Consider the following 14,642-nt stretch of genomic DNA (forward strand, 5'->3'; position numbering starts at 1 on the left):
ATATTGCATATTGTCCACCTTTAAATGAACTAGACTCTCTTTATTCTCTTGAAATTGTTTATAAGTGTATTTCTCAGTATAGAGAGTAACACAAAATTTTATAGTTTGTGACGGACTAGTTTTATCTAATTACAAAATATTAAATGGCAATTTTTAAAAATAAATTATATTTGTTGTTTTAGGGGATAACTTAGTTGTGACACAGAAATCCTAGACTTTTTTGGGGGGGAAAGGGATAGTTGAGTCTCATTGTGCTCATTTGTAAAATGAGATCATTCGATTTTTTAAAGTGAGAGTTTCCAAAGATGAAGATCTTAGTCAAAAGATACTTTTGAAACTGATTTTCACAAAAAGCTCCCGTGTGAGACAACTAAAAAATTTTCAAGGTAAAATGAGTAGATTATGAGAGGTCTCATCTAATCAACAGCTTAATTCACTGATAAAGAATAGCAGTGCGCCAGCCGGCAACCGGCCTCACTATGGCAGGCATGCACACGGTCTTTCTTGGTCCTCATGGCCCCTTTTCTTACACTCTCCTCTTCTCTCTGGTCAGAGGAGAGAGGAGCCGCTCTCTCCAAGTGGTGAATTCACGGGATCTAGCCCGAGCCTGCTGCCAAAGTGGCCTATGGAGAGCTACTAGAGGCTGCGATTGGGGAGAAAACCCCGGAGTCCCCATCAGAGAGGAGCCGATCGGAGCAGCCACCGCCAGAGAGGCCAGCCCACAGGTTCGCCTGTCCCCCTGCCCTGCTCACAATCCAGCTTCTGCAAAGTGGACTAGGTCTTCATTGAATTTTGTGTTGAAGACAGTAAAGATGTTAACGTAAATTTTGAAAAATCCAAACTGACTTTCAGTTGTCTTGGAGGAAGTGATAATGTTAAGCATTTAAATGAAATTGATCTTTTTTTTACTGTGTTGCTCTAAATGATTCCAAGCATAAAAGAACGGACAGATCAATTGTATGTTGTTCACTAAAAGGAGAGTCTGGCCAACCATGGCCTAGGTTAACCAAAGAAAGGGCAAAGCTTCATTGGCTTAGTGTGAACTTCAGTAATTGGAAAGATGGGGAAGAGGATTCAGATGAAGACATGTCTAATTTGGATTGTTTCTCTGAGATGATGAACAACATGGGTGGTGATGAGGATGTAGATTTACCAGAAGTAGATGCAGCAGATGATGATTCACAAGACAGTGATGATGAAAAAATGCCAGATCTGGAGTAAGGAATATTGTCGTCGCCTGGATTTTGAGAAAGAAAATTATTTCTCCACAAGATTTCATGATTGAGAAAATTCCTGAGTTATAGCTCTAAAGGCAGCTGCTGTATTTGCCTCCTTTAACCCATTTTTCAACCTGTTCCCCCCGCTTCACTAAGGGTTGATAATGTACCATTGTATAGGGCAAATTTAAGTCAGCTAAGGCACTTTCAGCTTATATCTAGCTGAAAACCTCAATTTATGTTCATGACAGTGGGGATTTTTTAAAATGTCTACATTCTTTCTAATAAACCATTGGAAGACTTAAAAAAAAAAAAGAATACCAGCGCTACCTATGCACAGATGGGGTATGGTAAGAGAAGGTAGGTTACTGGGAGAATGCCTTCAGGTATGTAGTCTGTCTCTAGTTAGCCACGCGAAACTTTTCTCCTCTCTATTGTTCTTGCTACATGTGTTGGTCACAGCAATGAAAAAAAAACTGACTAGAACAGATTTTTTTTTTTTTTTTTTTTTTTTTGCTGAGAAGTGGAGTCATTTGTTTAATTAACGTAAGTAGCTGTGACACTTTTTGAATTTTTTCACTTAGTGGGAAAATTTGTCTTTTTTTATATGTTCTTTTTAGTCATACATGATGGTAAGATGTATTTTGTTAAATTATATGTACATGGAGTATAACTTCTCATTCTTTCATTCTTACATGATGAAAAAATTACATTGATCCTGTAGTCATATATGCACATAGGAAAATAATGTCTTATCTATTCTACTATCTTTCCTATTCCCATTTCCCTTCCTTCCCTTTATTCCTCTTTGTCTAATCCCAAAACATTTTTACTCTTACCTTCACACCCCTTATTGTGATTTAGCATCTGCATATCAGAGCAAAGCTTTGGCCTTTGGTTTTTGGGAATTGGCTTAGTTTAAAGATCCAAACTGGAAAATAAACATTTTAGAATGTTGTAAGTGGAGTTTAGTGTGTAATTCTTGTGGGGATTCTGAAGTTCAGAATGCTGATAGGAGTCTGCAAAGACAAGAATGGGCTCAAGAGTTGCATAGGCAGACTATTAGAAATTTATAATTAGAGTTCATTCCCATTAGTTATATCAAATAAGTTTTCTACCTTTTGCCCATTCCCTGAGACTTTCTGTGAGGTTGACTTTAAAGATGATGGACTAATCGGGCAGAGAAAATTTCAAGGCAGCACAAAATCCAGGCAGTGATATTAATATTTCTGAAGGCTTTTAGTTTACAGTAACTATTACAAGCAGAAAACAAGAGAAGAACTTTTTTAATTTTTCTAATTTAAAAAAAAAGAAGTTTTTTTTTTTTAATTAGAAAAACTTGGGTGTTTGTCCAGAAAAGTGCTCGTAAATCTAGATCTATTGAATATGTAGTTTTTAAAAAGAATTAAAGTCAGTAAGAAAGTCCTAGGTACATTAGAAAATAGAAAATATGGCTTGAAGGTAGCTCATAAATGGGCATACCACATCCATTTTAGGCTCAGGAGTATAAAAATAAAAATTACTTTGAAAAAAGACCATGGTAATACCTTTCTTGCATTGTGGAGTCTAGGAAGTGGCTTCACTATGCTGAGTAAAGCAGAAACTAAGATGCTGCTACAGACAGGGCACAAGAAAGCTTGTCTATTGCTTCAGATCTTGGGAGACCATGGTGTTAATCATGTCCTTCAGTTCCTCAGGAATGCATAATGCTGAATTTAGGGGGTCAAGGAGGCTTCTGCAGAAATTTCAAAGGAAGGCCTGTAGATGAGGAAAGAGTTTCAGGGACAGAATCCTTGTGGATTGCCCTGAGAGGGTGAGGCATGAAGATGTGGAAAGGAAGCTGAAATGAATATACCTGAGATACCAGTACTGTGGGACATCTGCTGAGGAAAATTGAAAACTTTTGAGAAGAAACAAGTAAAGAGATGTTATGTGGTCTGCAATCAGCAAAGATATAGGGATGGAGCTACACAATCTCTCTGAAGAGAATATCAGCATAGCATATTCACCACATCCTGGATGCAGAGCTACAGGTCCTATATGCCAAGCTGAATTTGAGTCTTGGTTTTATCTTACATCGTATTTCTCTCTGGTGGAATGAAAACCTTTATTCTGTGCCATTATATATTGGATCTGGATGACTTTCTTTTGAATTACACAAGGTTCAGGTTAAGTTTGCCTTTAGTCTCAGAGCAGACTTTGTACTTGTACTTTTGGGCAATGCCGAAACTGTTAAGGTGATGGGGACTCTTAAAAATGAAATGGGCTTTTGTAAGGAGAAGAATGTCCTTTTTTGGATCTGTGGTTTCTCTCAGATGCTCATGTGGGACTGTACAAAAAAGTTTAAAATAATTAGAATATGAAATTATATCCTAATCAGTGGCCTGTAATTTATCTCCAGTGAATTACTGGCTATACAATTATAAATTTGCCAGTAAATTGATGGATCTGGAGCTCATCGTGCTAAGTGAAATAAAGAAATCCCCCCAAAGCCAAAGGTTGAATTTTTCTTTCTATATGAAAATGCTAACACACATCAGGTGGGGGGTGGGGAAATAGAAATAAGAAAAACAGTAGAATGTATTGGACATAACTTTCTTATGTTCATATGTGAACCCTTCATCAGTGAAACTCCACATCATGTACAACAGGAGAATGAGATCCTAATTAGAATAGGTTATAATCCATGTATGTATAATATGTCAAAATACCCTCTTGTCATGTATATCAAGAAAGAACAAATTCAAAAATTCACTCTAATTTTTGTCATTGAAATAAAAATAAAAATATAAGAAAAGACTCTTGAAAATTCCCAACAACATTTACATTGTTGAACTGATGATCAACAATGAATAAATTTTGGGGGATAGACTTAAAGCATATCCAATCCAGTATATTATGCCTCTCATTCCCTGAGATCATGTCTTTCTCACAATTCTAAATGAATTATCTTATTCTCTCAAGTTTCAAAATTTAGCTGGTTACAATATCACTCAAAATTATAAGTTCAAAGTCTCTTGAGATTTAAAGAATATACTCTTTCCTGTTTGGGCCTATTTTATATTAAAAAAAGTTCCATACTTCTAAAATATGATGATATAGGACAAGCATTCCTATTCCAAAATGAAGAAATAAAGAAGTGAAAGAAAGGAGCCAGTCTCAAGTAAGAAAGAAATTCAGACTGGTAGAGATTAAATCCCAAACCCCCATGACCACCATCGGGTGTATATTCTGGTGAGGTGTACTCTCCCAAGGCCTTGGAGAATTCAAGTCCTGGAACTCTGCTAGTTTCAGTGGCTGAAATCGAGGGCCTTATGCTAATATCAGTGATTTTCAAACATGGTGCAGAAAATTGATACCCAGGCAATGTTTTTCTGGTAACTTCACTACATTCTCTTTAGGAATTTTCCCATGTGGGTGTTCCTGAAGGAGTTCAGACACTGATACAGGTGTTTGTTCTTTACTCCCATGCTTTCCTTTGTAATTCAAACAGAAGCTGCCATGCCTTGTAACTCTTGAATTCTGTGCACCTCCAAACCCAACTCTACCTAAGCAGCATGATTCAACACTTGCACATGATGCATCTGGATCTACTTCAACTCTAGTTTCAGCTATATCAGTGAGCAGAAAAATCCATCCAGAGGTGATTCCAAGTGAAGGGGTTTATGGAAGGTCCCTCTGGAACTTACCATGAAAAGAATTCTTCCCTGATACATTTCTGGTCATATGATGGGGTAGGATGCAATGAAAACTTTTTGAGACATCTGAAGGCCTGTGATTCATTGTCTTTTCAAATTGCAAGTTTCCTTCCATCTACTTTGATCTCTACATTTTCATACAAAAATCAACTTTATAATTGTAAACTTTCCTTACAGAAACATCCTTACACTTAGAGATACATTTAAATTTCCCTCCTACTCATTGTTTCTCTTTTCTTTATTATTATTATTTCTATTTATTTATTTTTGGTACCAGGGATTGAACTCAGGGGCATTTGACCACTAATACACATCCCCAGCCTTATTGTTTTATTTTTGTATTTTCTATTTTATTCATAGACAGGGTTTCACTGAGTTGCTTAGTGCCTTTCCAACTGCTGAGACCACCATGCCTGGCTGTTTAATATTTTTTTTCATCCACATCATGAAAAGCTAAACTGTTTATTATTTTTGTCCATAAGTCGTGAGTTAATCTCTTTAATAAATGTTTTACCATAACACCTGTAATTTTTTTATATAATTAGTATGTGAAATTATATATGCCTTAAGAAATTTTGATTTATCAACTCTATGGTGAAAACGTATAAAATTGGCAATATTTAAAGTATTTGACTTATACCAACAATTGAATACATATTATATGAATTAGAGAAATATATACTTTCCTAGGTCAATTTTTTTAATGTGAAAGAGAACATGTATGCTGGGGAAATCACATTCAGCAAGAGCACAAGCACAACTGAGATGGTAGGAAAACTCAGGTTTATTACATCAGAAGACCCGGATGAGCTCTGAAATTCTGGGTCCCAAGCTGAGGTTATACAGGGCTTTTATAGAAAAAAATCGACATTCTTTCTTAACCATTACAACATTGGTGGGTTTGAATTCATGACCAAAAACCATGAGTGGAAGTTCTTGCAATAAACAGTTTACAGCAGCAGAACAAAGGCAGAGAAAAATCTGCAAGTGATATCTGGAAGTGGTCATTACCACATGGAGCAATTTCTCAAGATATCTGCAAGCATACATTCCTAGAATCTATATTTCAAACAAAGCCATGCTTAAAAAGTTATAGTTCAAACAGCAGTGAAGTGACATATTAACCTATACTCACACTAGCAATTAAGTGACACAGCTACAATCCTACAAAGATCAGAAATTTATAAGGTGCCATTTCATTCTGTATTGTAATAATAAAATAAAATATATTTTTATAAAATTTTTTAAAAGTCAATATTAGGTGATTTTATCCTCATTTTTAACAATTAAAACTCAGTATTTTAACTCAGAAATAACTTATATAAGTTTCAATTACTTGTTGTAACACAAGGGTAAGTTAATTATGTAACTTGTAAACATTTATATTCACCTAATTTAATTCTTACAATATACCTAGATTACTTAAAAACTATGACCTTGTTTTAGTTAGATTTTTCACTACTGTGACTAAAGGACCCATCCAGAACAATCATGGAATAGGCAAGTTTATTTCCGGGTTCATGGTTTCAGAGGTCTTAGTCCATAGAAGGCTGGCTCCATTCCATGAGGCTTGAGGTGAGGCTAAACATCATGGTGGGAGAGTGTGGTAGAGCAAAGCAGCTTACATCATGATGATCAAAAAGCAGATAGAAAAATCTATATAGCCAAAGACATTCCCCAATTTCTACCTCCTCCAGTTGTACCATACCACTTCAGGTATGTTGTTATTTGAAGAAACACCTCATTTTAATCTGGTTGAACCTGTTCTTGACTTAAGGGCATTGAATTTTCAAATCTGAGACTTATTAGTTTACCAATTTCTTATGTCAATGCAATTACTATTATTTCAGTAATTAGTAGCCTATAAAAGTAGATGCCATATCCACTTTTGTGATCAAGCAGCAGTACTAAGGAAAGCCCACAAACATTATAGTCTTTTTTCTTGGGAAGAACCTGTTGAGTTAGATTTTTCTCATGCATTATGATAGGTTGATGCCAAATGCTCCTTCCCTCTACACTCATCAGTGCCAGCACCATAGATTGAAACCTCATCAGAAGGTAAACATAGGGCTGCTGAGGAAGCCGCACACAGGAGACAGACAAATACACCATCTTGCCTGCACAATAGCCCCTGTTAGACAACTGAATCTAACTAGGGGATTCCTTTAATTCTCCCCAAGTTATGTGTCTACTTGCTTTCTGCAACTTTACAAGAAACTATGCCTGGTCATCTCCCAGGATTGTACAATGGTTCTATGTACATGGTGACCAATACAAATAATAATGGTGACCAGAGTAAATGCAGTTACCATAAAGCTACAGCCTGACTCTTAGTAATCAGGTCTCAATGCTGAATGGTTAAGGTACGCTATTTTTACGACCTTAATGGTAGATGAGTGCCATGCATGGCACAGTTTATAAACCATTTCTCTCTATGTAATGAGAATTTTTATGTGTGGGAAGAGATGACAACACATGGTATAACTCATAAGTTTGTGATGACATGAGCCAAAGGCCATCAACAACTGTTGGTTCTGAAAATATGACTCATACTTCTGCTTGTGTTATAAATGGTTTTAATAATTTCTCACTGACCCCACTGATTATAGAAAATAATACCCTAGGTTACTGAGACAAACACATGACAACCATCACATAACAGATGGGCTGGACAGCAATTTGTCACATGTATTCACTGTCGAGCATAGGCGATCACTGTAAGTTCTCCAGAGCCACTAAGGGTAGAGGAGAGAACAAACTGTTAGCAAGGGGGTAAGACTATATAGTATCATTAAAGGAAGTTTCTAAAAATTGGTTTGGGATAATTAATTGTGCTTACTGCCAGAAAGATGAATCATTTTATATTACAGATTGATAAGTTTTAAAAACTACACTATGAAGCTATTTAATACAAAATACTATAACATCAATTGCATACAGTTTAAGTACATTTGCATACATTATCATATAAACTAGTTATTTACAATGTAGTTTCATACAAACTACTATACCTCCTATATACTTTACACAATGTTGTGTGCACATACATACACTATGTGTACTAGCTAATAATGTATGATATGTTATACCAATATATACAAAATTTTTGACTATCAAGACAAAAAGCATCAAATTATTAGAAAATTGAATATAAAAGCCTCTTATTCCATGATAAGAGATTTGGCCAGGAAAAACAATGTTTTCACATTTTAAAGTCAATTAAACACACATGTTCAGTTCCAGCATTCATTATTCACTTCTGAATAGATACAGTAAAAATAAAAGCATCCCCACTTTCCATGCCTTAGTAGTGTTTTTCTCAAGACTATTTTTTTTGTTTTAAAATGAATATAGTAAAACATTACCATGCTCCTCACATATGCATGACTTTTCTCACATTTGAATAATTCCATGTTTTTAAAAGAACTGAAAAATTGAAAGCATTATCAGATTTCTTAAAGTTATCAGGTTTTTCTCTAATAAAAGTCACTTAGTATATTTGAATAAAATTGGAAAACTTGAATTCTATTCCAAACTGTTTACATAGAGACTTCCTGAATGAGTTTTTTTATGTAAATAAAGAGGTATAGGTTGAATTTAAAGTGTCCCCCAAAGGCTCAGGTGCTGGTAATTTGACCCACAGCCAATGGTGCTGTGCAAGGAGACAACAACTTTAGGAGGAAAGGTCTAAATTGATGAAATTTGGAGATTCCTGTTTGAATTAAGATGAACTTCCTTCTGCTGTGAGAAAAAACTCTAAAAAGCTACAATCCTCTGGTAGGTAACACAAAGGATAATAGTGGAAATCACTCCCTCCTCAGGTGTCTGTACATATGAACATTTCTTTTGTTTTATTTGACTTTGTTGTGCCTTCCCTCTCTACTAAGCAGAGAAGGTGGGTAATTGAGATATAACCTTGGAAGGTGTACTCTTTAACACACTGCTTACACTAATAAGGCTTTCATCTAGGATGAATTTATAGATTTGTTGTTGTTTTGTTTTGGGGACCAGAGGTTGAACTCAGGGGTGCTGAACCACTGAGCCACATCTTCAACCCTTTTTTTTCCTATTTTATTTAGGGACAGGGTGTCACTAAATTGCTGAAGCTGTCTTTGAAATTGTGATCCTCCTTTATTAGCCTCACAAACATCTGGGATTATAGGCATGCATCACTGCACCTGGCTTGATCATGGTTTTGAGTGGACTTTTATTAAGCCAAGGCTTTACAACATTGTTTCCATTCATAGTACTTCTTTCAAATATGAATTTTTTTTCATGTTTTCTAATGGAGCTAGAATAACTAAAAGCTTTTCCACATTGTTTACTTTATAGGGATTGTCTTTAGTATAAGATTTTTATGAATATAAATAAAAGTGTAATAAGTGAAGGCTTTACCGCATTGATTATATCCATAAAGATTCTCTCCAGTGAGATCATGAGATCATGTTTTTGAAAGTCCTTGAAAAATTGAACTCTTCTCTATGTATCATTCATTTCTAAGTGAATTACCATTGTGCCTTACCTTGTCTATGATCATGTGAGAGAAGTTCTTGTGACTTCTACCCACACTCTTATCTTTCATATGGCTTCTTGCCAGAGTAAGTTACAATGTGCCTATTGAGTAATAGATGGCAAGAAGACTTTTTCATAAATACTGTATTCACATGTATTTTTCTTTTTAAGTTTCAGGTTTAAACACTATATATATATATATATATAATGTGTGTGTGTGTGTGTGTGTGTGTGTGTGTGTGTGTGTGTGTGTGTACTGGAGACTGAACCTAATGCCTTGTTAATGTGAGTCAAGCACTCTACCAACTGAGCTATATCCCCAGTCCAACACAATATCATTTTTATTTTAAAAGTGCCTCAATCATGATTTATGAGAAAATGACAGTTTTATTGAAACTGAAATTTGAGGGAGTACAGCATGAATTATGGTGTCTTCATTTTATTCATGATCCACTGAGAATAAGTACAATTTGCTAGGAAGATAAGAAAATCTCAGGAAACGGTCTTCTCTCTTTCTCCAGAATACACTAATGGTATCAAAGCTTTCTCTTTTACATTTTCTTTCCCTTTGCCAATGATGTCACAAATTTTTGGTGACTTCTTTTTGGTAGTCAGGGCTGCTTAGAATTAACTGTAGTGAACCCACCCACTCATGCAAATTAATTCACCACCCAGATTATTGCTGACATTCAGATCTTAACTGAAGATGCCAAGGTCCCAGGGAGCTGAATGTGAGATGGAAAGAACTATTTACCCACCATCCAGCTTGCTCTCTGGCTTGATGAAAGCAAATTTCTACATATCTTCAGCTATGCATCTTGAAAGAAAGAAGTCACAGAAAGTGAAAGAAGTCACAGAAAATATCTACTCAGCAGATTTGCAACCTGCTCTACATGCTACTTCAAGTTTTCTGTCCCCATCACCTGAGAGGAATGGCCCAACCATGACAGATCTCACAGCAGTCAAAGCACCAGGAAAAAAATTAATATGAACCAATGAGTTGTGCACATGTCCATTTAGAGAACCAGCTCCAGGTATGCTCCCCAGGTGACATGCCAAAATTGAACCATGAAGATACAGAAAATATAAACAGATCTATATCAAGCAATGAGATTGAAACATCAATTAAAAGCCTTCCAACAAAGAAAAGCCCAGAATCAGATGGCTTTCTTAGCTGATTTCTACCAGGCTTCGAAGAAGAACTAATGCCAACCCTCCTCAAATTATTTCAGGAAAAAGAAATGAACAGCCCCAAATTCATTGTATAAAGCCAGTTTCACCCTGATACCAAAAACAGACAAAGACACATCCAGGAAAGAAAACTACCAACCATGATGGACATAGACATAAAATTCCTTAATATTAAGTACTGGCAAACCACATTCAAAAACACGTTTACAAAATAGTATGCCATGATCAAATGGGCTTCATCTCAAGGATCAAGTTTAGTTCAATATACACAAATCAATAAATATAATTCACTATATAAACAGAATTAAGGAAAAGAATCACACAATCATCTCAATAAATACAGAAAAAAAATCCTTCAACAAAATACAGCACCCATTCATGTTAAAAAAAAAAAAACTGCAGAAACTAGAGACAGGAGAAATTTACCTCAACATTATAAAAGCTATAAACCAGCATGTCTAAAGCCAATATCATACTGAATGGAGAAAAACTGAAAGCATTTCCTCCAAATTCAGAAAGAAGACAGGACGTCCACTCTAACCACTCCCATTCAACATGGTTCTTGAAATGCTTGCTAGAGCAATTTGGCAAGAAAAGGAAACTAAAAGGATACAAATAAGAAAAGAAGTCATATTATCTCTGTTTATTGATAACATAATCCTATATTTAGAAGACCCCCCCCCGAAAAAAAAAAACACAGGAAGATTTCTAGAGCTCATAAACAAATTTGACAACATATCAAGATGCAAGATCAACATACATAAATCCATAGCTTTTCTATATTCCAAAAATGAATCTCCTGAGAAAGAAAGAGTCCTTTTCACATAATCTCAAAATAAAATACTTGAGAATAAATCTATTCAAGGGGGTGAAAGACATCTACAATAAAAACAACGGAAAACTGAAGAAAGAAATTTAAGAGAACGTCAGAAGGTGGAAAGACCTTCCATATTCTTGCATAGGAAGAATTAATATTGTCAAATGGCCACACTATACCAAAAGTGTTACACAGATTCAAATGCAATCCCCACCAAAGTACCAATGGCATTTTTCACAGAACTATAAAAAACAGTCCTAAAATTAATTTCAAAGAATGAAAGACCCACAACAGCCAAAGCAATCATAACATTACTCCAAGTCAAATTGTACCACCGAGCTATAGTAACAAAAATAGCATGCCACTGGCATCAAAACAGACATGAAGACCCATGGAACACAACAGAAGACAGAGAGACAAACCCACATAGATACATTCATCTGATATTCAACAAAAGTACAAAAAAATGGAGAAAAGAACCTTTTTAATAAATGGTGATGAAACTGGTTCTGCCTATTTAGAAGAATGAATCTACATCCTTATCTTTCATTCCACACAGAAGTGGATCAAAGGCCTAGTGATTATATCAGAAACTTTGCAACTGCTACACGAAAACAGGTTCAACACTCCAATATATTGGTACAGGCCCTGACTTTCTTAACTAGACCTCTAAGCTCAAGAAATAAAATCAAGAATCACTTATTGTATAACATCAAATTGAAAATCTTCTGCATAGCAAAGGAAACAAGAGTGAAGGGGAAAGTCTAAAAAATAGGGGTGGAGGAATTTTGTCAGCTAATCCTCTAAAATATATATATTAAAATTAAATTAAAAATAAATAAATAAATATGAATTAATATCCAGAATATATAAAAAACTCAAAAAACTTAAACCAAAAAAGCAACATAATCCATAAATAAATGACCAAAAAAGCTAAACAGACATTTCTCAAAACAAGAAGTACAATAAGTAAATATATGAAAAAAAATATGCAACATCCTTAGCAATTAGGTGAATATAAATCAAAACTACATTGATATTTCATCTGACTCCAGTTATAATGGGAATCATCAATAATACAAATAAAGGCTAGAGAGAATATGGAGAAAAAAGAACACTTTTACACTTCTATTTATTTATGTTTTAGGTGGTGCATTATATTTACATATAAAATTAGAATGCCTTGTGATGTCTTCATACATGCATATGGCATAATCTGGTCAACTTTATTCCCCAATTCTTCTCTTTTCCCTCCCCTCCTCACTCCCCACTGGTACCCCTGTTTCTACTCACCTCTTCTGCATGGGCTCTGAAGCAAGCTCACTCTCTCTGCTAAGATACCCTCCTATTGCCTCTGGGCTCCAACTCCTCATACTTTCCTACATCTACTAGGGGTGGGGGAAATCTTTTCATGATTTTTGATCTCCATACCACACCAGGCCCAATCCCCATGAAACACATACCTTGATCAAGCCCAAATAATTTATGAAAAGATTGTTCAAGAGGGAATTGAAAAGACAAGAAACATAAGAAAAAGGTAGGAGCTAATAGATTATTTTTGAAGAACTAAGACAAAATCCTAACCAAGGAAAGCTTCTTCTGACAGCAAAGTAATGCTTGTAACTAATGAGAATTCAGGCAGTTCTAAAGAGAGTGGTTTCCCTAGTTCATCCCAACTTCTACCTGTTTGCAAACACAAAAACAAGCCTTTGTCAGTCCTGGCCCGCCCCGCCACCTCCCCATGAGCATGATGGGATTATATTCATTGGTTGGCCATTTTTCCTTTCTTTTCATATCTTATATCTTAGAAGTCTGAATGTGACAACATGACACATTTATTTTGATATCTGCATAGCATTTTTGTTTGAATCACAGATGGACAGTAAGGACATTTGGACATTATATTAACACATAATGGACATTAAGGCTGTTTCAGATCTTTCTTTCTTACAAACGATTGCAATATGCACCGTTGTAGAAATATCTTTGCATCTTCAGCTTTTAAAACTTAGTCTCAAAATCAAGTAGTTCAAGTGAATGAGAATAGGCTACTTTAAAAGCAAATTTATTTCCCCATAAAATATCAGGTTAAAAGGACATAATCAGATCATTTTATCCAAATATTATATTTTACCCAAAATTATTTTTATATCCAATGAAAGAACTCAATCCACAGCAGGTGATCTTCTCACCTCGGACCCCACTGACATTCACAGAGGCACTTCATTTCTGCCCTGAACAGATTACTCCTTGGCAGTGGGGTATGGGAGTTTAGATCCAGTAAATTCTACTCCTATTCTGTTTTCTTCCAGGACTGATTTAATGTCTGTTTTGAACACTTAAATCATCTTTATTGTCCTTGAACACATCACATTTAATGAAAGACAAGATCAACAAGGCAGCGAAAGATCAGTAAAAATAATACTGAAAACAGAAGGACCTTGAAATTTAAGTCACCGAGAGAAGAGAAAGAAAATAAAACACAGTAAAAGTGGTTCAAAGGGGCCAATTTCTTAGTGAAAATTGAGAGAAAAGTTCATGTAGAGGTTCTTATTGAAAAAAACTGACTATCAGTCACATGAAAGTTGAAGAGGGATGATTAGGAACTGGGAATAGGGAAGGAGAAAGGGAAGGCAGGAGACGTAAGACAGAAGGCTGGACAAGATTTATGTACCACACACACCTGTGTGGGAAGGTCACAGAGAAAACCCATTCATGTACAATTCATATGTGCTCACAGTTGCATAATAAAAGGGGAAAAAATCTTTTAAAAAAACCAACACTGCTATATTCAAATTAATCTTGTTTCATCAACTAAAACCAGTTCAGCAGACACCTCTGATGCCTGATGGTTATGGAGAGGAGAAATAAGGGGCCCGGGTACTAGCAGTCTCTCCTGCTTCTGATCATCTCTGCAACAGCAATAATTTGATCTGACTTGAATGCAAATGTACCGAAGCCATCTGAGGTGCACTTTCTCAATTTCCTCATCATTTCCTCCAAAGTTACATAGCTCACTTTTTTCTTTCCTTTCTCCTCTATCATCAACAATATATATTTGTTTGTGTGTGTGTGTGTGTGTGTGTGTGTGTGTGTGTGTATTTTGTACCAAGGATTGAACACAGGGGCATTCGACCACTGAGCCACTTCCCCACAACTATTTATATTTTATTCAGAGATAGGGTCTCACTAAGTTTTTAGAGCCTT

General features: G+C 35.5%; 1 pseudogene; it reads left to right on the forward strand.

Moving 5' to 3' along the window:
- Window positions 1-479: 479 nt before the first annotated feature.
- LOC101970033 (prostaglandin E synthase 3 pseudogene) lies at window positions 480-1,687 on the forward strand (annotated as a pseudogene).
- The last annotated feature ends 12,955 nt before the right edge of the window (window positions 1,688-14,642 follow it).

The sequence above is a fragment of the Ictidomys tridecemlineatus genome, chromosome 2 (assembly GCF_052094955.1).
Source record: "Ictidomys tridecemlineatus isolate mIctTri1 chromosome 2, mIctTri1.hap1, whole genome shotgun sequence".
NCBI classification, from domain to species: Eukaryota; Metazoa; Chordata; class Mammalia; order Rodentia; family Sciuridae; genus Ictidomys; species Ictidomys tridecemlineatus.